The sequence below is a fragment of the Lepidochelys kempii genome, chromosome 3 (genome assembly GCF_965140265.1).
Source record: "Lepidochelys kempii isolate rLepKem1 chromosome 3, rLepKem1.hap2, whole genome shotgun sequence".
Taxonomy (NCBI): Eukaryota; Metazoa; Chordata; order Testudines; family Cheloniidae; genus Lepidochelys; species Lepidochelys kempii.
This window is the reverse complement of record NC_133258.1, coordinates 166,446,295-166,469,653: the sequence shown is the minus strand read 5'-3', so window position 1 is coordinate 166,469,653 and position 23,359 is coordinate 166,446,295. Positions and strand designations below refer to the sequence as shown.

At 43.1% G+C, this 23,359-nt stretch overlaps 1 long non-coding RNA gene across 5 annotated transcripts in view; it reads right to left on the bottom strand.

Moving 5' to 3' along the window:
• The window catches only part of LOC140909522 (uncharacterized), a 147,153-nt gene extending 133,073 nt beyond the window's left edge, over positions 1–14,080 (bottom strand). For all 5 annotated transcript variants that reach the window (XR_012158253.1, XR_012158252.1, XR_012158249.1 and 2 more), the window contains exon 1: positions 12,887–14,080. This is a non-coding gene — a long non-coding RNA (uncharacterized lncRNA). The remainder of the gene's footprint in view (positions 1–12,886) is intronic.
• Positions 14,081–23,359: the final 9,279 nt, after the last annotated feature.

Genomic DNA, 23,359 nt, shown 5'->3' with positions numbered 1-23,359 from the left:
TATGGATGCAGGCTTGCTCCACTCGAGTGCAGTGCCTTTCCACACTTGGCCCATATGCCCAGCAAGGTTTGACAAATTCTTCCCCAATTCATCAGGAAAGAATTCATACAGCAGCTCAACTTACTTCATCACAACACACCATAAGATGTGCCCCCAGAAGTGCTGAGTGCAGCACCAGTGTGAACATAGCAGCCCAAGTGTTATTTCACAGTGTGGCTCCTCTCACTTGAACTAGGCCAGCTCAAGAGAAGTAACTCAGGTGTAGATAACTCAAGTTTACACAGTAATGAAGATGTCTCCATAGTCCACAGAAAACAAATTCACAACAACCACATAGATCACAATTTGTTATTGTACAGTTGCTCATGATAATTGCATGGCTGTCAACACCAAGCCAGATTCATGCCTCTCCTGGTGATAGGGTTGGTACAAGGACCTAGGAGATGTGGTTTGCACATTCAGGACCTGTCAGGGTCCAACGTGGTTCCCAGCACAGGTTACAGAAGCTATGAGGACTGCCCTAACTTGTACCCTAGCTGCAATGGTCTCTATGGATCACTGCAGGGGTACAGAACAGCTGGAGCATAAAGCATTCTGGTTACTCTTCCTCTCTCCTCCAGAATGTCTCCTGTGCTGAGGCCTCTTGTGGAGCCTGGGAGTGGGAAGGAAGTATTCAGAGCTAGCTATGGCTGTCCTGCAGCTCAGGCAAAGGACCTCTTGCTCCAGGTTTATTTCTGGAAAAGAGGTGAGGGAAGAAATCTTATGGCCCCTCTGAAGCTCTCTTGCACCAACATTACTAGTGAATTCCTCCAACTGTGCTGGCTTATCTTTGTACAGAAAAATAAAGTATTCCAAGTATTTGCTTCTAATTCAGAAGATAAATTAAATTCTATTCCTAACAACCTTACATGCCTCCATCAGTCCATCAGTTGTCTGGCATCTGCCAAATAGGACCAGGCAGACAAAAACTGGCCCTAAATCTAAAATTACTAAAAATTTTCTCCATTATGGATACCACAATTTTCTTTATTCTCATTGGCTGAAAGAGAACCAGAAGAACAGTACAGATATGTGACGCATTTACAAGGAACTCTGTCCTTCCTGGAACTTTAAACAGTTGCCATTAATGTGTTTAGATTTCAGTGATTAAAACATCCCATATAAACATACCCGTATTAATAGATTCTTAGGAATAAGTAATATGAAACCGTGGACAACAGACACTAAACAGAAAGGCCCTCTACAATCTATATCTATATATTTCTTCTTCTAGCACAAGGCAGCATCAGTACTAATTGCTGATAACAGAAAATAACATAACTACCACTGACTGAATCGAATTCTGGCTACCCACAAAAATACCCCCAAATGGATGCACATATATGCTGCAAAAGCAATACTATTAATCCTATCAGAAATGGCTCGCTGCACAGACATCCTCATGTAGATCATTCTCAATAGGAGCACTAATAATCTTCATCCAGGGTGAGATGGAGTGCACATGGGGGAGCATTGTCAGGGCAGCGGGGTGCACATTAATGTAGAGAAAATCTCCAAACCTTTCCAACACCCCTCTGTGGAGCTTATTATGGAAGACCTGCAAAGCAGCACTGATACAGGTTTTGGGAGACAGAAAATCTTGGAAGAAAGCTTCTGCCTCACCTCACATTGTCACACACTATCTAAATGGACCAGAAAAACAAAATTTGTGCCTACATTTAAAATTACTACACAACCATGTGAAATCTACACCAGATTTACATCTGAGGAACTACATTGCTATTTACTATTTTTTGCTGTTCATGCTTCTTAGCAGATTTCAAGAGCTAGTCCTATTGAAAAGTTCAGAACATTTTATTATTCCAGTGCGTTAGGGCATTTCTTGCTAGCCAAGAGGAAGTAGCACAAACAAACAACTGAATGATACTTTTGGAAAAAGCTGAGTCACAGTTCCATTTCACTATGCAACATACTTTCCTTTGTGTCCTTCCATCTATGGTTTGCTGCAACCTTCGGCTGCCAACAGGTTGACAGTCACGTTCAAAAAACAAACAAATGATGAGTTAAGCAACTCTAGTAACACAGGTAACGGATTTGAAAACATGATTTGGGGAAAGTTCCAAGTGTAGAAAATATTATTTTTCCTGCTCACTTTGTGTTGTAAGAGCTTCTTTGGTATATATTTTCTTTGTAATATTGTGGAGGATTTGGAGTTTCATCCTGAAAATAAATTGACTGCGATATTGTTGGAAGCTGACTAATAGTGAGAATAATGAGCAATAGTGCTCCTTTATCTTGCGTAGGTACTTATGAACTACAGAGAATTATCAATACACTTCAATTACAATTTAGATTAAACAATGCTTAACACACTATCATGGGGCTTCATCCAAAGTCATTGGAAAGACTCTCATTGAACTCAGTGAGGTTTAAAGCAGGCCCACGGTGCAGAAAGCGTACCCCCAAAAAGAGACTCAAGACCAACATCTTCAAATGGGATGACTAAAGTTAGTCACCTAAATCCATATTTAGGTTGTGAGTGGTCTGATTTTTCAAGGTTCTGAGCACTCACAACTCTCATGGACTTCAATGGAAAGTGTAGCAACATTGAAAATGAGTTCATTTGTTAGTAGCCTTCGCAGCCATCATCAGCTTCATTATTATTATTATTATCATTTGTTTGTATTACTGTAGAATCTAGAAGCCCCAATCTTGACTTTATGTAAAGAGGTTTAATTGACAGTGATGAAAACCCTTGTCAGTGTTGGAAAGTCATCTACACTAGAGCTCCCGAAGTTACTAACATTTGTGCAGCTGAACTGTATAGACAAAGCTTTATAGTATTTAGTTGTCTAAATATGGATTTTGATATTTCATTTTAAGTATCAAGGTCTGAAAACACAGGCTCATGTAATTATTAGGCTTTTATGGTCAGACTAGACTCATTATTGGATTTATCTTAAAGGGACACCATCAAGTTAAAAATTATATTTTGCTCCCTGTTCCTCCCCCTAAAAGTCTCTTACCCATTTTAGCAATAAATTAGACCAAGATTTTCAAAAGGGAGTAGTGATTTTGGGTGTCCAACTTGACCTTAACAGACACCTTAATGGAGCCTGATTTTCAGAAAAGACTGCTCAACATCTTTTGAAAATCAGGCTCCTTTATGGGTCTTCAGTGTGGAGCAACCACAAATCACTGTACCTGTAACCACTTGTCACTCTTCAAAATCTTGGCCTTAGACTATTAATTTAAGAATTCTTAGATTTATTTTACTTTTCAACAGTTAAATTGTTTACCTTTTGCACTATCTTCAGTTTAGACAATTAAAATGAGCGAGTAGTTTCAATTTTGTTGAAAGACAGTTTCACTGTGTGGTTCTCATATAGTAACACAATGCTGCAAAGGCTGAAGCCACTGGGAGTTTTGCTATTGATTTGACTGGGAGCAGGATTACCCCCACTTTGGGTCCAATTCTGCAAGGTGCCAAAATCATGAAGTTGAGGGCACTCAGCACCTTGCAGAACTGTGCCCCTAGTTTATAGCTAAGCAAACTGAATGAAAGAACAGCAGTCACACACTGAGAAAACTGATATTCCACCCATTTCCACACTATCATTTTGTTCTCATTGCAAGGTACAGTATGTATGGAATATTTTCTTTTAATAAAAATTACATCCTCTCTAGAGCTCCGTAGATACCTTTTCTCCAAAGCATAAAATCAGTTTCCAGAGGGGTTGTGCTGCTGTAGTATTGTAGTGTACACACCTGCTACAGCAACAGAAGGGAGTTTTCCATCCCAGTAATTAGAGGCAATAGCCATGTTGAGAGAATAATTCTTCCATTGATGTGGCAATGTCTATACCGGAGTTTAGGTTGGCTTAACTACCTCTCACAGGGGTGTGAATTTTTCATACTCATGCATGACATAGCTAATTCAACTTAAGTTTTAAGGTGCCCTGCACACGCCCTTAGGTGTAGACCCGGCCTTAGTTGTTTCTTATCTCAGGTCATCCGCTAAAGGACTGTTTGTTTGTACCCTCTCTGATGTTTGATGAGTGTTGAAATTAAGGTTTCTGGGTGCTATATACCTAAACACTGGAATTTGTTTTATTAAGAATGTGGAGACCCTGTTGTTTTTTAGGTTAGGATGGTTTAAAGCTTCTTTTACATACAGGCTCATTCTAGTTTTTAATCTAGAGTTTTATATACAGCACTTAGCGCTGTGCAAGATTCTGTTATGTTCTGTAACTGAATAGCAATTTGCTAAATAAAAATATGGCAATGATACCGAGTACTGTATCTATCATAATATACAGTTCCTCAACATAGATATTAGAAATGATTATTTTAAAACTGGTCAGTTAGTTTTCATAGTTCACCAAATGTATTACAAAAATATACTGTTAACACCCGTTTCATATTTACCTCATTTTATGTTAAATGTGCTGTGAATAGATAATCCCATTTTCTGAGTAAAAACAGATCTTTGTAGCCAACAGCTACTTTAGTTCCTACTGAAATCAGTGGGAACTTTTACTTTAATGGGAGCAGGATAGCCTCCACTAAGAGTGAGATTTTCAAAAGCCCCTACATCACTTAAGTACTTTTGAAAATCTCAAAGGAGGCAGGCAAAGAAATATATAAGCTTTAAACACTGATATTCACTTTTAAACATGATTTAGAGGCGTGTATTAAACATGTATTTTAGACGCCAAAGCTCTGGCTTTTGATCACAAATCCATAAATATGAAAAAAAAAACATCACAAGAGAAAGCTAGCTTTGAACCTGATCCTGAACGAGTGAAGTCAATGTAAGCTTTGCTATTAACTTCAGTGGGCACAGGTTCAAACCCTTTATTAGCAAATCAGCTTTTATCATTATTTACGTTACTTTTGGGTGCGGGGAGAAACAGGACACCTTTACAGGATCACACATCCTCCCGCACTTCAACCCTCTGCCCCATCCTGGAGTCCCCTCCCGCAGGCAAACTCCCTCCCGGAGCCACCCCCAACACCCCAATCCCCTCTCCTGTCCCAGCCCCCTCCTGCACCCCAAACCCCTCATTCCTGGCCCCAACCCAGAGCCCACAGCCCTAGCTGGAGCCCTCACCCCATGTGCCCCAAACCCCTCCCTAACCCGGAGCCCCCTTCTGCACCCCAAACCCACCACAGAGCCTACACCCCCAGCTGGAGCCCGCACTCCAAACCCATCAGCCCCAGCCCGGAGCCCTCTGTTGCACTTCAAACCTCTCATCCCCAGCCCCACCCCAGAGCCTGCACCCACAGCCGGAGTCCTCATGGCCCCACACCCCAACCCCCCGCCCCAGCCCAGAGCCCTCCCCTGTACCCTGAACCTCTCATTTCTGGCCCCACTCAAAGTCCACAGCCCCGTCCCAGAGCCCATATCCCACCACACTCCAAAACCCTCAGCCCCAGCCTGGAGCCCTCTTCCGCACCCCAAACTCCTCATCCCCAGCCCCATCCAAGAGCCTGCACCTCCAGCCCTTGCCCCCTCCCACACCCCAACCCCATGCCCCAGTCCAGTGACAGTGAATAAGGGTGGGGGCGAGTGAGCAACAGAGGGAGGGGAGATGGAGCAAGTGGGGGTGGGGCCTTGGACAAGGGGTGAGGCAGAGGCAGGGCCTCAGGGCTGGGCAGGGAGCAGGGCAGAGATGTTCGGTTTTGTGCGATTAGAAAGTTGGCAACTCTAACATATTTTACTTCTGTATTTGGCACTTGTGCGATCACTGCTGAAATACTGTGTCCAGTTCTGGTGTCCACAATTCAAGAAGGATGTTAATAAATTGGAGAGGATTCAGAGAAGAGGCCCAAGAATGATTATAGGATTAGTTTAAATGCTTTATAGTGACAGACACAAGAAGTTCAATCCATTTAGTTTGACAAAGAGAAGGTTAAGGGGTGACTTGATTTATCGCCTATAAGTACCTACATGGAGAACAGATACTGGATTATGGACTGCAATGAAGCCAAGAAAGGTATAACACTATCCAATGGCTGGGAATTTATGCTAGACAAATTCAGACTGGAAATAAGACATACATTTTTAACAGCAAGGGTAATTAACCATTAGAACAATTTACCAAGGGCTGTGGTGGATTCTCCATCACTGGCAATTTTAAAATCCAGAGTGGATGTTTTTCTGAAAGATATGCTCTAGGTATTATTCTGGGGAAGTTCTATGGTCTGTGTTTTACAGATGGTCATACTAGAGGAGCACAATGATCCCTTCTAGCCTTGGAATCTATGCATCTATTAGTGTATATTTTCAAAGTACCTGTGTTGTGCTTGCTGGACATTTAATTAAATGTGTGATCACCAGATCACAGATTTACTTCAAACTGTGTGCACCTTGCAGCTGTGTTCCTGAATGTGCTGTGCCCTATAGATGGTGTGAAACTAGAGCCATCATGGCCCAGCTGGAAGGTAGACAGACCTGTTGAGCTTCTTCTGCTACCACATTTAATGCTGGGATAAGGTTTCAGAGGAGGGATAGGCTGCCCAATTGCAGAAGGGTCTGAATCTAAATAACTATACACAATGAGCAGTTAAGGAAAATAACTTGCTGATAACTTTTTACACATTTCCCCCAATCTACAAACATATGGCATATACAACAAAGCATATTCCGGACGACACATAATCCATGCTAAATTTGAAGTTTCTAATCACAACTGTTTGACTTTAATGCATAAAATCATCTGAAACATTTAATACCTGAAGAAAATAATAAGCCCACATTCGATCAGTCCACTAGCAACATTAGGCCCAAGCAGTACCAGGTTTACAATGGTGTCACAGGTGCCCTAGCACTGGGCCCATGCTCAACAGGGGCCTGTCAGCTGGCTGGGCACTGCATTTCACTTGCGCTGCCAGCCAAGGGGCCACCGCAGGCTGGCTCCTCACCTCTCCAGCCCCTCCTCCATGCTCCTCTTGGCTGTCTGGCCAGCTCAGGTATCCCTGCCCCATCCCGTCCCCTCCACCCACTCGCTCCGCCGCTGGCTGGGCTGGGGGGCTCTTGGGGGTCATGTCCCACAAGGATCTGCCTGCCCCGCTCCCCAGTGCGGCTCCGGCTCCGAGCGGTCTTGCTCTGCCTGCCACCTCCCGGGGCTGAGCCACCTGGGACCAGTGCAGGGGCCAGGTCATTCTTGGCCAGCATGGCGGGCGCTCGTGTGGGCCCCAGGCAAGGGGGTTCTGAGGGAGCCTGGCCCAGACAGGCCCCTCCCACTCTGATCCCCCACCAGCCCCAGCTGTGATGCTGGCTCAGCCCAGGCAAGACAAATAGGCCCCACCCAGTGAGCTGGTGAGTGTGGCTGGGGGACAGGCAGGGTGGGGGGAGTGGGTCTCTGGGGGCAGTGGAGGTCTGTGTGAGGTACTCCTGGGCCCCAGGGGGAATTAAAACAGCCCAGGTCCCCCTCCTGCAGCATTCTTTGCTCCCCGCAGAAAGTGAAGGAGGAACAAGGGTGTGTGATTGGAATGTTCCTGGCATAGTTTGGGGGCATTTCCCACCCAAATAGAAGCGAGGGGTGGGGGCCACATGGCATGCAAGGTCACGTGCCACTGCTCCCCCCCCCCACTGTCTGTGAACGCAGAGCTGCTGCGCAGCTCAGCTGAAAAAAGAAGGTGCTGCTCAGCTCCCTGGACTTTGCAGCTGGACACCACCTTCTGGGTCCTAGTGATGGCTGAGCTCCCTTCTGTGTGCTGGGAACCATCCTTCATTTTGTACAACAGTGAGTGCCCACGCGGTAGGGCAGGGCAAGGCAGGGGGAAAGAGGCAGTGGGGAAAGAAGGGGGTGGGATGGGAAGGAGATGGAGCAGTGGGGAAGGGGCATGGGATGGGGAAGAGAAGGGAATGGGGAAGCGGGGGGTGAGGAGGAAGAGGCAGTGGGGTGGGATGGGGAGGAGATGGAGTGGTGGGGAAGGGACATGGGATGGGGAAGAGAAGGGAATGGGGAAGCGGGGGGTGAGGAGGAAGAGGCAGTGGGGTGGGATGGGGAGGAGATGGAGCAGTGGGAAGCGGCATGGGATGGGGAAGAGAAGGGGATAGGAAAAGCGGGGCCCCAGCATGTGGATCCCCTTGGCAGCAGCTGGGCCTCCCTTGTTAAGCAGGCCCATCAAACCCTAACCCTGACAAGTCCTACCTCCCCTGCATCTGTACCACTCCGATGAGCCCCACGAGACACCCTCCCCACTGAGCCCCAACCACCTACACCTAGACCCCATCCAAATGAATCCCACCTCCCCTGCACCCACACCTCCCCCCACCTGCTGAGCTCCAACCACTTTCACTTGGTCCCCACTGCAGACTCTCATTGCCCCTGCACCTGGAACCTCCCTGTGCATCCAGATCCCCCACTGAGCTGCCTGCATCCAGACTGCCCCACACAGACCCCTCTTACCCCTCCCCCCCAGAACTCTCTTACCCCCTGCCACAGAACCCTCTTACCCCCATCTGGATCCCCCTACACTAAGTCCCTCTGCACTTGGATCCTCCCTGCCCACATCTGGTGTGCCTGGCACAAAAGGGGCAGAGCCCCAGGGTGTTTCTGTGGCAGGCATGGCCCTTGTGCTGGGTTAGGGTCAGGTTCAGCCTCACTGCCAAGTCCCTGTCCCAGTGGGGCGGGGGAGGCTGCAGGGTATTCTCCCACCTCCCCAGTGGCCTGTGCTCCCCACTGCCATGGTGGAGCTTCCACATTTATTTATTGTAAAAAAAAATTGCAGAATTTTAAAATATTATGCACAGAATTTGATGCAGAATTCCATCAGCAATATGGGGTGCTCTACAGCTATGCAGGGGGACTGTGAAGGGGATACTGGACAGCAGGGGATCTGTGGGTGGGGGAGCTGGGCAGGGGGTATGGTGTGCAGGGTGCTGTGCAGTTGTGGTGGGAGGTCATCGGGAGGGGACTCTGGGCATGGGGTGCTGGGCATAGTAGGTCCAGGAGCATTGGGATCTGCTGGGGAGGTCTCTGGGCGAGGGGGTGCTGGGCATAAAGGCAGGGCACTGGGCAGGGGGGCAGTGTGGAAGGGCCACATTGGCAGCACAGGGCTGGGCGGGCAAGTGTGCATCTAGCAGTTATGGGTTTGTAAACAGTGCCCTTGTGCTGAGCTGAGTGGGGCCACTCCCGATGTGCTGCGTCTCATTGCCCCCAACTGGCCCCTTGCTCTGCGGACCCGCCCCCCATCACATGCCCTAATTCCGCAATGGTGGCCCACAAATATGTTTGGTGCCGGGCCCACAAAAAGTTAATCTGGCCCTGGGCCCAAGTAAACATAAACACACCATTTCAGTGCAAACAAAATAAGACCTGCGGATGTGGAGGAAATGACACAGGAAGTTCCAGAACTGACAGAAAAAACAAGAGTATCAAAGAGCTGGAGCTGCATCAGAAGGGCTTTTGTGGTACTTTTTGGTTTGAAAGTGTTGGAAACCTGGATTGGGGGGGGTGACAGAAGGTTCAAAAGGGAGAATGAAACTATGGGGCTTAATCTTTTTCTGAGCTTTGAAGATCACATTTAATGTAACCCTTCAAGTCATACACCTGGAAAATAGCAGTGACAACAAAAATAATAATAACAATAACTTTGCACTTGTATAATTCATTCGATCTCAGGATCTCCAGGTGCTTTACAGATATTAATGATTTAGGCAAGTCACTGAAAGAGCCAGGAAAAGAACCCCATACTCCTCAGTCCTGTTCCTCAACACTTAGACCATGGTTCCTTTCCCTTTCTAGAACATTGGAGGAGGAGGATATAACTAGAAGTAATGAGATAATAATAAAAAAGAACTCATTAGACTGCATACCAGGAAAAATGTTGTGCCAGTGAGATCTCAGAATGTAGAATCATCTTGGAAGAGAAGTGAGGGACATCCCTCACTTAAAACATTTAAGACAAGACTAGACAAAGCACTAAAAAGTATACCATACTGTATAGGTATCAATCCTGGACTGACCCCAGGGGATGGACAGGATGATGTAATAGGTCTTTCCATCTCTAATTTCTATAATATACTCGTTTAAAGCTAATCCCAAAACTATGACTATTAACAATAACCTTTAATTTACAAAAAGAAAAGGAGTACTTGTGGCACCTTAGAGACTAAGAAATTTATTTGAGCATAAGCTTTCGTGAGCTACAGCTCACTTCATCGGATTGAAGTGAGTTGTAGCTCACGAAAGCTTATGCTCAAATAAATTTCTTAGTCTCTAAAGTGCCACAAGTACTCCTTTTCTTTTTGCAAATACAGACTAGCACAGCTGCTACTCTGAAACATTTAATTTACAGGCACCTATGACAAAGTCTGTAAAAGTGAAGCATTCTGAAATGTGGTTGACATTTAAAAATAAAAGCTTTAAAGGGTTTTCTTTTGACCAATTACGTACCTTCAAAATACAATTCTCCATTGCCAGTTAGAGAAACAAGACTGTAAGAACATGCAAATTGATTTGTGAAGCTAATGCACTAGAAGCTGATTCTATGAAAAGTCATGTTTTGGTTAATTCCTTGTGGCCCTACAATATGGAGATTTTAGTTCTGCAGGAAACAGAAAAAAACCATACCACTAGGAGTAAAAGTAAAATGAAATACCCAAACCCCTTCTAATCTGACACCCCTTTATCTATTTTAGCTATTTATATAGCTCCCATACCAATAGTAACTGACTACCTCAGAAGCTTTCATGTGTTTACCCTCACAACACTTCTGTGTGGTAGGAAAGCACTATCATCTCCCTCTTTATAAATAGGGAACTGAGGCACAGAAAGAATAAATGACTTATCCAAGTAAGTCTGTGGCAGAATAGAAATTAAACCCAAGTCTCCTAAGTCCCAGGCTTGCACCCTAACCATGACTAGACCATCCTTTCTTCTCTTAGAAGAAATAAAGCCCAAGGGCAGTGCCAATTTTGCTTATAATTGCTTAAGGCAGAAGTATCATCACCTTGCCACAACCTATTGAATTAAATAATTGCTTTATCTTTGTCCATGAAGTCATGATGTCTAAGGGCCTTTGGTCATGCATAGAAGATGGAAGGAGACCACTGAATCTTTCCATGAAGAATAAGCCATTGGCTATTGAGTCTATATTTGAATAAGAAGTGCTCAGGTGTTATGGTAAACTGTATGCACTAAAGGACATGTAAACCCTACATTATAGTAACTTTCTCATATATCTTTAACATCCAGATAGTCCCTATATTTACAAAAAGGCTATCATGCCTTTTCTTGAGTCTTGTCTCTGCTCATTTGATTCAAGTATAGTGGGATGAAAACTAACTGGTATTTGTTCTAAGGTTCAGCAATGAATGTTGTCCCTCACCTTGCATAACCTAATGATCTAATGGGATAATGGTATTCCAGGTGGTCACATTTTGTCTGGAATGAAAAAGCTGAATTGTCAGAACCAGCTTAATGTTCAACTCTAGCTCCTGATATTTGAGCAAGTGGAACTCCTAGTTCTGATCGTGAAAGGGAGAAATAGGAGCCAGAAAGAAAAAAATTTCTCTTACTAGAGACAAAGCTTTAATTTACCTTTAAGAAAAGCTCCTATATAAGGGCAGATCAAACAGAAATTAGAAGTGCCACATACAGAAATCTCTCTCCTGGCCAAGTAGCTGAGGGCAGGAAAGCGGCAATTATAATGTGCCAACAAAATAGCAACTCCTCCAGACTGAACTAATTCAGAAATATTACACTTGGAAACAATAACCACTCCTGTCCCTACCTTCAACCCTATAATTAAAGGAAACGTAGGAGATGAGAAACACAGTTGCCTTTACTTCTTACGCTTGAAAACAAGAGATCCCGTGGAGCCTGAAAACACCTCTCTGTGGGCTGACAGAAAGATTACTCTCTCCCAATCTACTCCAGAGACTCCTTCTAGCCTGTGATTTCTAAGCATGACGCTGCATTATACTGTCACTAAACCAACCAAATAAGGTAGAGTAATATAAACAAGGAGGCAATAGGTCTAAGGGTTAGAATAGAAAATTGTGAGGCCAGAATTCCTGGATTCAGTTACCAGCTTTGCTCCCCGGGGAACCATAGGCAAGTGACTGAACCTCTTACGTGCCTCAGTTTTCAAATCCATACATTGGGTAGGCTAATGCTTATCTACTTGACAGAGGTGTTGAGAGAAATAACTCCTTGAGATCCTTTAATTAAAAGTGCTATCTATATGAGACAGAAACAAACTAAGCATGATGAAATGAGAGTCACTCTTGGTAAATGATCCCCCAACCAAAAATGGCATGACTTTTTCATTCTACCTTGAATGGCAAATACCCAAGTGTTCATTGCTGCTTTGTCCACAAAGAACCCAGAAACTGTTGCTGAAATAAATGGAACTTGGTTGTAGGGTTTCTTTTCCTTTTATCATAACTGAATTTCATTCTTTCAAATAAAATCCCACAGAAATTAGGATAAGCAATTTTGTAGACTCCCTTGAAGATGCTGGAAGGCAAATAAAAAGTGATGGCATTTAAAGAAGAAGCCTCCCCCTCTTGCGGTAAAATTCTAAATTTAATCAAGTAAAGTTAACCCGGATAACTCATAGACATGACCACAAACAGAATTTAACACCTTCTCAGATTCCCACCAGAAAGAGACTTCCTTTTTAAAAAAAGACTGAAAACCAATCAAACTGAAAGAAAAAAAAAAGATTTCAACAATACTATTTTCTAAGGTTGAAAGGCGAATCTCTGTCCTTTCAAAATGCTTGGAAAATACTATTTGACAGATTCGTAATACTTCAGTAAGATCTGTCTAGCCCCAGATTATTATCCCCGCTATAGTTTTTAAGTAGCAAAACAGGTTTGAACATACAGAACTTCTCACTGTTAAAAGCTACGTCACTCATTTACCTCCATCCAACAGAAACCTGGGGCTGTCTCGGTGTCTATTCATGCTGACATCAGGAATGTGAAATCTTGAGCCTGAACTGATTAAGAAGTCTGTAGAGATTAAAAAGATAACCCCACAGCATTTCAGACCTCCTCAGAAGTTTTGTGTTGTTTCTGCCATTTGGGAGGGTCTTTGTCAAACACTCAAGAGGACTGTGGATCATAGTGATTTGTGGGTGATGATTTGAGGCTGAGGGAAATCTAGACAAAGCTGTGGATCCAAGTAAACAAAAACAGGCCTTATCTACATGAGATGTTTTCCTCTCAGATTTCCCAATGTACCACTGCTGGTCTAGCACCCTCTTAGTAGCAGTGGCAGGCACTCTAGTGTGGTCGGTGGTATGCAGGCTACTGGCGTTTTGCACATCTGCCATCCAAGCCTGCGGTGTCACAGGGACTAAAATCCTAGCACCCAATTTACACTAGCTGTACGTGAACACTGGGGAGCCCATGTGAATGCTCGTCTGGGCCTGGCAGGAGGCCAAGGGGCTACTGTGTTGATGCCCTTGAAGTTGGACACCATCTTTGTCAGAGATCTGGAGTGGGGCAGGAGGTCCTGTACCAGCATCTGCAGTGGGGCCCCAAGTCAGTCGGCGCTCTTGTAGGCTTGCCAATTCTGGCTGGACTTCTTCCTGGAGATTTCATCACATGGCATAATCTTTCATTAAAATTGTATCTTTAATTCCTGGAGACTCCAGGACAACCCTGGGAGGTTGGCATCTCTATCTCAGGAGGATGTCGGTGCTCGGGGCGGGGGGCGGCGTGTCAGAGCTTTTGGGGTGAGGGGATGATGCCTGTGCTCGGGGGCGGGGGCCTATCGGTGCTCTCGGGATGGGGGGATGGGCCCCTGCCTGCATGGCCGCGTGGATGCGCTCGGAGTTGGGGGCCTTGCTGTCCTGGGGCGGGGCGGCGGGCGCGCTGCCCCTCCCCCCTCGGGCTGGGGCCCGTGTCGATGCTCCTGCGGTGGGGAGGGCCCGGAACGATGCTCTTCTTCCCGCCCTACTCCTCAGTGTGTCTCCCTGCGTTGCTAGGTAACCGACAGTCCCTGCTGTAAACAGCTCGAGGCAGCGAGCCGGTGACGCCTCGCGCACAGCCCCACTCAGCTGCTCCCCGCGTTACATCATCCCCCAAGAGACGGCTACAAATAGTTCGGTCTACTGCGCATGTGCACGGGTGTTCGTGGCGGACGGTGAGTTAAGGAGGGCGGTTACCCTTTTGAGTCATCTCCCCCTGCCAGCCCAGTGCCTCCCCCCCGCGAAGACTGGAAGGGAACATCCCTCGCCGGCCACCGTACTCCGGCGTGGCTCGTAGCCGACTGGCCGTGGCCTGGCCTTGTTCCCCCACCCTTCCCGTGCTATTTTTAGTCCTTCGTTTCAGGTCCGTGCTGCTCAGTCAGCCGCCACCCGTCAAGGGCGGAAGGGACGCGATGACGCCATCCGTTTCCAGGAACGATGACATGTCAACTGGAATGTTCACTGGGGTTTCGATTCCTTAAAGGGGCATTGACCCGTTTTCTTCCCTCTCCCCTTGGTCAAGCCTGAAGGCAGCGTGGTGCGGTGGTTAGAGCAGGGGTGACTGGGAGGCACGGGGACGCAGCTTCTAATGTCAGCGCCACAGGGGCAGCTCGCTTTGCCCCTCCGTGCCTCAGTTTCCCCTGTACAATAAGAATCACATTTACTGGCCCTGTGGTGGGCAGGTTGGCGTGTTATAACCCCTCAGCCATAGCCCCACACTAGAACTTGTGCCAGAAGATGGGGAGGGAGGCAGCTAGAGTCAGGGGTGAAACACTGATGTAGTTACACAGTGCTGCGTCTCAGTCCTCGATTTGCCTACAGAGTGGGGGAGAGACAAACCCCCTCCCTCATAGTGGGGTCTTGCTTCCCAAGGCTCCCAGTAACACATCTCCTCTAATCCCACTGCCTCCCTGCTCTAGGTAAGGTATTTATTCAGCCACTAACACCATAGTATGTGAGGGCCTCACTCTCTTAATGTATTTATCCTCACAACACCCTGTTAGGTAGGGAAGTGCTATTATCTCATTTTACAGATGAGGGACTGAGGAACAAGCAGGCTAAGTGACTTGACTAAGGTCACACAGAAAGTCTGTGGCAGAAGCAGGAAATTAGCCAAGGCATCCCAAGTCCTGGGCTAGTGCCCTAACCATCCCACCTTTCCAAACTCTACACTCTCTTGTTTCCCTCCCAAACAACCTCACATTTTCCCATTCTGTCCCCCTTCATTCCCTAACAGACCCAAGTCTTCCTTCTCTGGAAACATCCCTCTTCTGTTTGCTTCTCCAGCGTCTCCCTGTTCTCCATCTTTTCCAATATCCTTCTGTCTCCCAGATCTCTATGCCCCCTCAGTCCCACTCTCCGCCATTCAACGTCACCCATCTCCCTTTCTGTGCCTTTCCTACATCTCTATTCCATCACTCCAGCTCCCGTCTTCTTTCTGCTACTCCCAGATCCCCTCTCCCCAAGTGTCTTCCCAAGCCTCTGCCTCCTCCCCTCAGTTTTCTCTCCAAGTGTCCCCTAAGTATTTGGCTCCCTCTCCTGGGCTCTGTTCTTTCTCCCCAAGGCCCCTCTACTTAGTACCTGTTCCCTCATCTGCCCAAGATTCCCCCATACTCCTCAGCTCTCCCTCTTCACAGTCCTCCCCTGTAACTATCCCAAGGTCCCTCCTCCCCAAGGTCCTTATTTGTACCTGACCTCAAGGTCTCTTCAACCGTATTTCTCCACAGCTTCCTCACCTCCGACCCCTCCTGTTTCCAAAGTCCCTCGCTGAGATTAGGGTAATGAGAGATAGTGAAACAGCTAGAGACAACAGACTGAGAAATAGACATGCAGACAGAGTATAGTGTATACATATAGTGTATGAGGCCTAGCTAGATGGAAAGAAAGGGACAGACAGATGATTGATAGAGAATGACGGACCAATGATAGACAGACAAACAGATAACACTATTTTTTGTTCAAATACATAATTCCCCTGTCACATGATACGATTATATGTTTAACTGACGGGGGCATCAGGAATTTGTTGTGACCAATTAGATAGTACATGAGATGGGATCAGAGGCTGAGGGCTGATATGGCTTAATAATATGTAGGAACTGTGACTGCATGAAAACTGTTCTGGTGGTTTCAATACAATCCTGTTTATAAAAAACAATTCTGGGAACACAGTAAACATTCAGATAAACAGGGGTTTGGATAACTGTGAGGGGAAAGACCCAGTAACTCCACCTTCTGCTGTATGTGCTTTGTGCTGGGGGATGTAAATGAGAATTGGTCAAGAGGGAGTTTTGGATTACAGCTGCCTTTTGTGGGCAGTTTGATTTTACATCTTGCTTTTTAATGTAGGTCATGCATCTGGGTGCTATGACCATGGACACATGAAAAAATCATTAAAATAGAGGAGTCCAGTAAATTAAGTTTTACATGAATAAACATGGGCCATCTTCATCCCAAATTTCATTCCATGGATGTACTGGGATGATATCAGGGATGTATTTGTCCAGTTTTATTTGTAATCACTCTATTTGGGAGTCTAAACTAGCTAACAGACTGAATTTTATATGAGACTCTCTTCCCCTCTTCCACCTAACTGTGTGTAATGGACAAAAACAAGATGGGTTTAAATAGTTTATTATTAATTATCATTATTATTATTAATAACCATTTATTTATTTAGAGTAGCTCCTAGAAGCCTCAGTCAGGAATCACAGCCCTATTCTGCTATATGCTGTACATGTAGAGACAGTCCCAGCCCTAAAAGCTCTCAATCTAGGTAGCATCCCTTTATGTATATTTGTGTATGGGCATCTGTGTACGGATTAATTTAAAATTATAAATAAATAATTAACAAAATATAGACTCTTTTTCTTTTGTAAATTAGTCTATTAAAATGTATTTCATAAATGTTCTTTAGTTGAAAAACAGAAATACCGAATATTCCAAAAAAGTTTCCATTGAGGAAATAATAAATTGGTTCTACTGTGTTAAAGGCTGTAATAAATCAAACAAGAATAATTATAACTCAGAGCTCTGCTGATTTCAAACTACAGGTATTGTCCATAGTAGGCTATCTTTGATTGGGAGATGTGCTGTGAAATAAAGCCCCTCACTCACTTTAAGGTCGAGATGATGCTGTGGCTTCATATTTAGATCGTGGCTAGTAGATAAATCTAGGATACAATTAGTCACCTATGACATGACTTCATATTTCCATTTAATTTAGTAATGACAGTTGGTTCTAGAGGGGGCAAGTGAGATTTAGTTTATTAACAGAGTTTCTAGGGTAAGTGAGCAGAAAGATTTTAAAGGGTTGATCTGAGAAGTCGGGATGTGAAGGGAAAATATTCTGAAAGGGACATAGAGTTTCTTAAGGATTTTAACACAGAGAAATGTAAGTCTTGTCTCATAATTTTCTCAACTAGGGCTGTATACATTAATATACATATATATTTACAATCAATCTTATACATAATGTTTGTGTGAATTGCTTTTACTAATGCTTAAAGTATTTTACTAGTGCTGTCATTTCAGCTGTTATCTGTTGTCTAGTTTTTTAGCTCACTAGTTTTATTTTGATTTATTTTAGCACAGTGGGTTCTATTGAAACAATGAAAAGCACCTATGTACTAAGAGTAAAACATGTATTATCTGAAAAAAGTGCATTCATTTATACTCAGATGATAAATTTTGTTCATTATCAGACTGTTAAGGTCTGGTAAATTTGTATAATAATTTATGTTTGAATTTATAAAATCCTGGTTAGACAAATACAAAATAATTAGTAACTGCCTATTGTATGCTACAGAAGAAATTCCACAGTTTAGAGTTGAGATGTCCAGTGTTTCACAAATTTAGAATCCTTTCTTTTTTAATACTGGACCAAGTCCTGTTCTGACACCTATTAACGGTGTTGTAAGTAAGTCAGAACAGAAGTTGGTGCAGTAACTTAACTTTTCAAGGACTTTCTAGGTCCTGGCAATTGATGGCCCAAAAAATGAGCTAAAATAGTTTAACAACTGCAAATGATATTTAAAAGATAAGAAATACCCAAAGAAGTAAAATTCATAAGACATCAAAGATGATCAATTTTGAAATTTAATGATTAAAATGTCAAATTGTGTAAGTCAATCATTGCAGGTTAGCTAAATAAGCAATGGCAAAAGTTGTTTATGTTCAACAGATATCTGCCAAGCTGCCCTCATTACTTTTTAATTTTTCTAATAAAGAAAGATCAGGAGATATTTTTCTCTTAATAGTAAATTTATGTTCCAGTGAATCTGAATTTGATGGTCACTCATTCTCCTTTGTGTGTCATTATCATAACTTCACATGACTTCAGTTAAATGAAAGGATTTTTTCCCCTAAACCTCCTGTCTTACCCCTCCCATGCCGGCAGGAGTAGACAGTATTCAGAAACTGGCACCAAGGTGAGGCTCTGATACAAGGAGTTTGCTGTTTCTCTGTGACTCATTTGACATTAACATAATTATGTTACAGAAGTCAAAGTGGTTTTCAAACTATGAGTAATGCACAATACTAGAGAGAGTGTTTACAAGACAGCAAGACATATCAACTAGCTGAAGTAACCAGCTGCTGATAACTGCTGAAGTAAGTTAGGGAATTAAAAAGTCTTACAGTCATATTATCCTTCTTTGGAATTCAGAGTCATGTACAGAAATGAGATAGGTAGTGTATTTTGAAGAAGGATCCAGAACCGACATTATACTGTAATCAGGATCAGACTGAGACTGTGGGTAGTTCACACAAGAATTCTTCCCTACATTTCTTCCCACTTGCATATTTATGGAAAAGTCGTGTTCAAATGATAGCACTGATCTTTTCAAGAAGTGACTGTGTACACAGAGTTCATTTCAAAATGCAAGTGACAAGCATCCTGTCAGCAAAGACTAGAAAGGATCAAAAACCAAAAAAAAAAATGAGGTCATCCCACAAATACTTTGAGTCTATAATGAATGTGAATTGACTCAAAGGATGAAAACAGACAACAATAAGATACTTATTTTTAAATAAGTACAAGCTTAGTTCTAGTATAAAAGAGAATCTTTGCTTTGTAATAAAAATATTTAACTGAAAGGTTTATGATGCTGAGCATATTATGAATAAATACTAAAATGGTGTCTGCTAAATAGATTAAATGTAAGGAAAAATTAAAAAATAGTGGTGCCTACTTCATTCAAATGTAATTCTGCTCTGTTTAAAAAACTATAGACACCTCGTAGAAATGTGAGAAAAAATTATTGAAAAACAATCTTGACGATATTTCTTCTGTTGATTTTTTGTAACTTGGTTTTTATTACAATAGACATTTGAATGAAAGTGGGACACTTGCTGCTTAGAAGTTTATCTATGTTGCCTTACTGTTTCTCACACAGGGCCTGATTCTGTGAGGTGCTGAGCATCCCTTGAGAAGTGCTGAGCACCGTGAACTTCCTCAGACTTCAACAAGAGTTGAGGGCACTCAGCACCTCCCAGGATTGGCTTATCAAACACAGTTGCTCCTGTGGAGAAGTAAGTTACAGAGGACTGTAACTTACAGTAATCAGCAAACAGCTTTCTTGTAAAAGTGTCCGTAGTAATAAAAAGAGGGAAGGGAGAGCAATACAGGAAATATGTATAGAATAGAAGTTTACCGTGAGGCACCAGAGGGTCTCTAAACAATTTTAAAAAATCAGGAACTCCAATCTTCACCTAAGCCACTCACTTCGCTATGAAAAAGCTGCTCAGGACCCAACCAGACACTTAATAGGCTGACATTAATCTCCACTGGCCTCTTGCAAAGATGGAGCAGTACCAGAACTGGCAAAAAAAGAAGCATATGGGAAGGAAAAGTTGCAGAAAAAAATATTGCAATGGTGTCATCTGCTGCTGATAATATTAACATGTTTCAGGGGACTGAGAGTCTGGACTCGTCCTGCTTTGCCACTGATATGTTGTGTGGCATTGGGCAAATCACTTCACTTCCATCTGCCTCAATTCCCCATCCCAAGTGTATTGTAAGGTTTATTGTATACACAGCGCATAGAGATCCTTGAATGACAGAAGTGAAAAGCATTATTATCATGTATGTACAGTGTCATTTGGTCAAAGAAAATTAAAACATTTTTTTCCAAAGCACAACCCTGCAGTCAGAAACCAACCCTGCTTTGCAGTAAATATATCCAGCAGATTTATAATTATTGATGCATCAAGTGATTTTCACAATTTCTGTACTCTCATTTCATTACGCTACACCACTGCACTGAAATATCAGATGAAACTGTCTTTACATTTTATTTCAGTTGATTAGGGCAAAAAACCCCAATGGAATTACAGAAGCTCACCTATCAAATTGTTAGGAAATATGTCCCACCCTTAGAATGGCAGGTTACTCTTCTATCGTTAAGATGATGTCAACGCTTTCATTATAATAAAAACTTGTTTAATTCTATATTATTATTATAATAGCTCTTCCCAGATCCAACCTTAAGAACAGTGGCTTTTTGAGGCCCAGCTGTCAAGTACTCCTGCGATTAATTCTGAAGAGTTCCTTGCAAGATCCTTCACTTCTAACCCCTGGTTCCTCATACTGTACTTGATTCCAGTGGAATTTCCTTCCTGCTCTAGCTCTCAGGGAGGTTGCACCAGTACTTTGTTTTATTTCTCTAGAGGTGGCTCTGTGCAGCATCCATCTTGATGGCCTTTCTCTTTCCCATAAAATAATAATACTTAAATCCAAATTCTGCCATGACACATCCTGTGAAAATTCCACATATCTAATTTGTGTTCTTACTTGGGGCTCTTAAAATTGTAAAGCTGTCCCCAAGTCAGCCTTCAAAATAATTTGGAGTAAAGCAGGACATGTGTGACCAATTGTGATTAACAAAACTAAACCATTTCAAATAAAGTCCCACCGCTTTTAAATCTTGTGAACTTTGCCAACTTTGTTCTTCTTTCTGTGTGAACTGACTTAGTGAGCAAAATAGTCAGAGACAGTTTTTTGGTGTTAAATGTTGTGAGGGTGCTCGAGACCATGGGAGAATGAGTGAACAGATTCACCTGATTTAATTTAATTTTCTGATTGTAACAGTGTGAATTTACAGTTGGAGAATTGTCTACAGAGTGTATAGATCATATATAAGATGTCTCTTTTTAATATGCTAAAGTAAACATAAGACATAATTAGGCCTCCAACTTGCAAAAAGTGACTCAAAAAGTTTCCCTGGGATCCCTGCATCCATGGACCTGTCCTTGACTGAATGGAATCTGGGCGGGAGGGGAGTACTGTCTTAGTGTCACCATGCTAGTACCTTGGAACCACATGGAAGCTCCTTCACTATAGCTCCATGCAAAAGAAGCTGCACAGGAAGTTGCAAGTATGATCATTAGGGTCAGACCACAACCAGGGAGGAAGGACAAATGTGTTATGAACATAATTCGTCCCAGGTAACATACAGGGAATCCTCAGGGAGACCAAAGATAGTTGCCCTCAGAAAAAGCCTATCTACAAAATTTGTACTGACAGAGGGGTATGTGATAGTCACAGCAGACACAGGAAGGATTTCTGTATGGTGGGATCTGGCCTCCTGGATTCTGAGAGCTAGGCGTAGTGCAGAGGCATCTGTGTGGAGAGATCTGGTCTCTAGCAAGTTCATGGAGACCTACAGATTCTGGAGCTGAACCCCCGACCTGTTCTGTGGGAGGATGGAAAACTCTACAACAGAATGACTTAATAGAACTCTGCAAAGGAACCTCAGAGTTTTCCTTCCTTAATCACCCCCATGGATTTTTCAGATGATCTGGCCTAGCTGATGGATCTGAACATATTTTATGTTATGTGGTCTACAGTGAGTTCTGTATTACCATACTCGAGTTGGTTATACTCTAAGTTCTTTGGGGCATGAACTGTCTCTCACTAAGTGTGTGCATGGTGCTTAGCACAATGAGGCCCGAATCTCAGTTACAGGCTGGAGGCACTACCATACTACAAAAAAATAAAAAAAACCCAAACAATAAGAATAATTATGTCCTTGATTTATGCCTTATTGTATGTTTGCTGGAAAATTGGTCCTCCAGGAATACACTATATCCATTTGTATATAAATGTTTAAAACTATAAAAAATAAAGTTTCAAAAATATTCTTGGGACAAAGGCTTTATTAGATTCTAATGCATTTTTGTCATTGGTTTTATACAGAACAATTTTTGTATAAACATTTTTCAAGCTGTTTGGTCAAATCGCTTTGAATTTTGAAAAATCAGATGTTAAATCGAGTGATATATTCAGGCCTAATTCTGCAAACACTTAGGCATGTGCTTCATTCTGAGCTCATGAATAGTAACTTTGGAACCACTGAGATTACTCACATGATTAAAGTTAAGCACATGTCTAAGTGTTTGCAGAGTCAGTATGTTAAAGTTTAGAATGCTATCACCTTCTATGAACAGTAAAAATATTAAAGAAATTCACAAGTTTTATGTGAATCACTATTTATTTTAAAGGACCCATTGTAGTTTGACGGATAAAGTGTCACATAAAGTATGTGTCTTATCAAATTAAATATAGTGCAATATTCAGATAATGAGATTGCTCAAGTGGCTGAACCTTCTAGTAAAAGAGAGATATCTCTATGCAACAGGGGAAAACTGCTTGTCATTATTTGGAAGAAGGCTTGATTTGGCCTGATCCAAAGCCCACTGAACACAGAGGGAGTCTTTCCATTGACTTCAATGGGCGTTGGAACTGACTTGAAAAGAGTACCAGTTGCCTATGCATGGTACATCACCAAAAGTATCGCCCTAGTAATTTCATTTGCAGACAAGGGAGAGGAAGCACTGACCTGGGAGTCATGTCACAAACTTGCTGCAGGACCTTGGGCATGTCACATAATCTCTCTGTGCCTCAGCTTCTCTATCTACAAAGGGGTAATACCTTTCTTACAAAGGTGTTGTGAGTCTTAATTCATCAATAATTATAAAGTCCTTTGAGAGCTTTGGATGGTAGGTGCTAAAGAAGTGCAAAAGTGTTATAATATACAAACACAACAAAGTTCAACTCAGATGGAGAATTTTCATCCATCCCAATGCCAGAAGGATGGGAAGATGTTTCTCCACAATGAGCTGTTATCAACTAGTAAAGTCCAAGAGAAGATTAACATTATTTGTATTCTTATTGCTTTATGTATGTAATGCTATAAATGTTCATGTTGCTTGACAGATACATAAAAGACAGTTATCCTGAAAACTTACAATCTAGATCCTAATTCTGTGACACAACCCACAAATGAGACTCCTCATGAGTGTGGGTGTCTGTCCTAGTGGATCACATGGCAGGTGGTTGAAATATAACTTTTTGAGAGATGCTCACACATTCGAGCAGGGTAAGGAAGAGGAAATGTAAAATGGAGATCCTACAGGAATA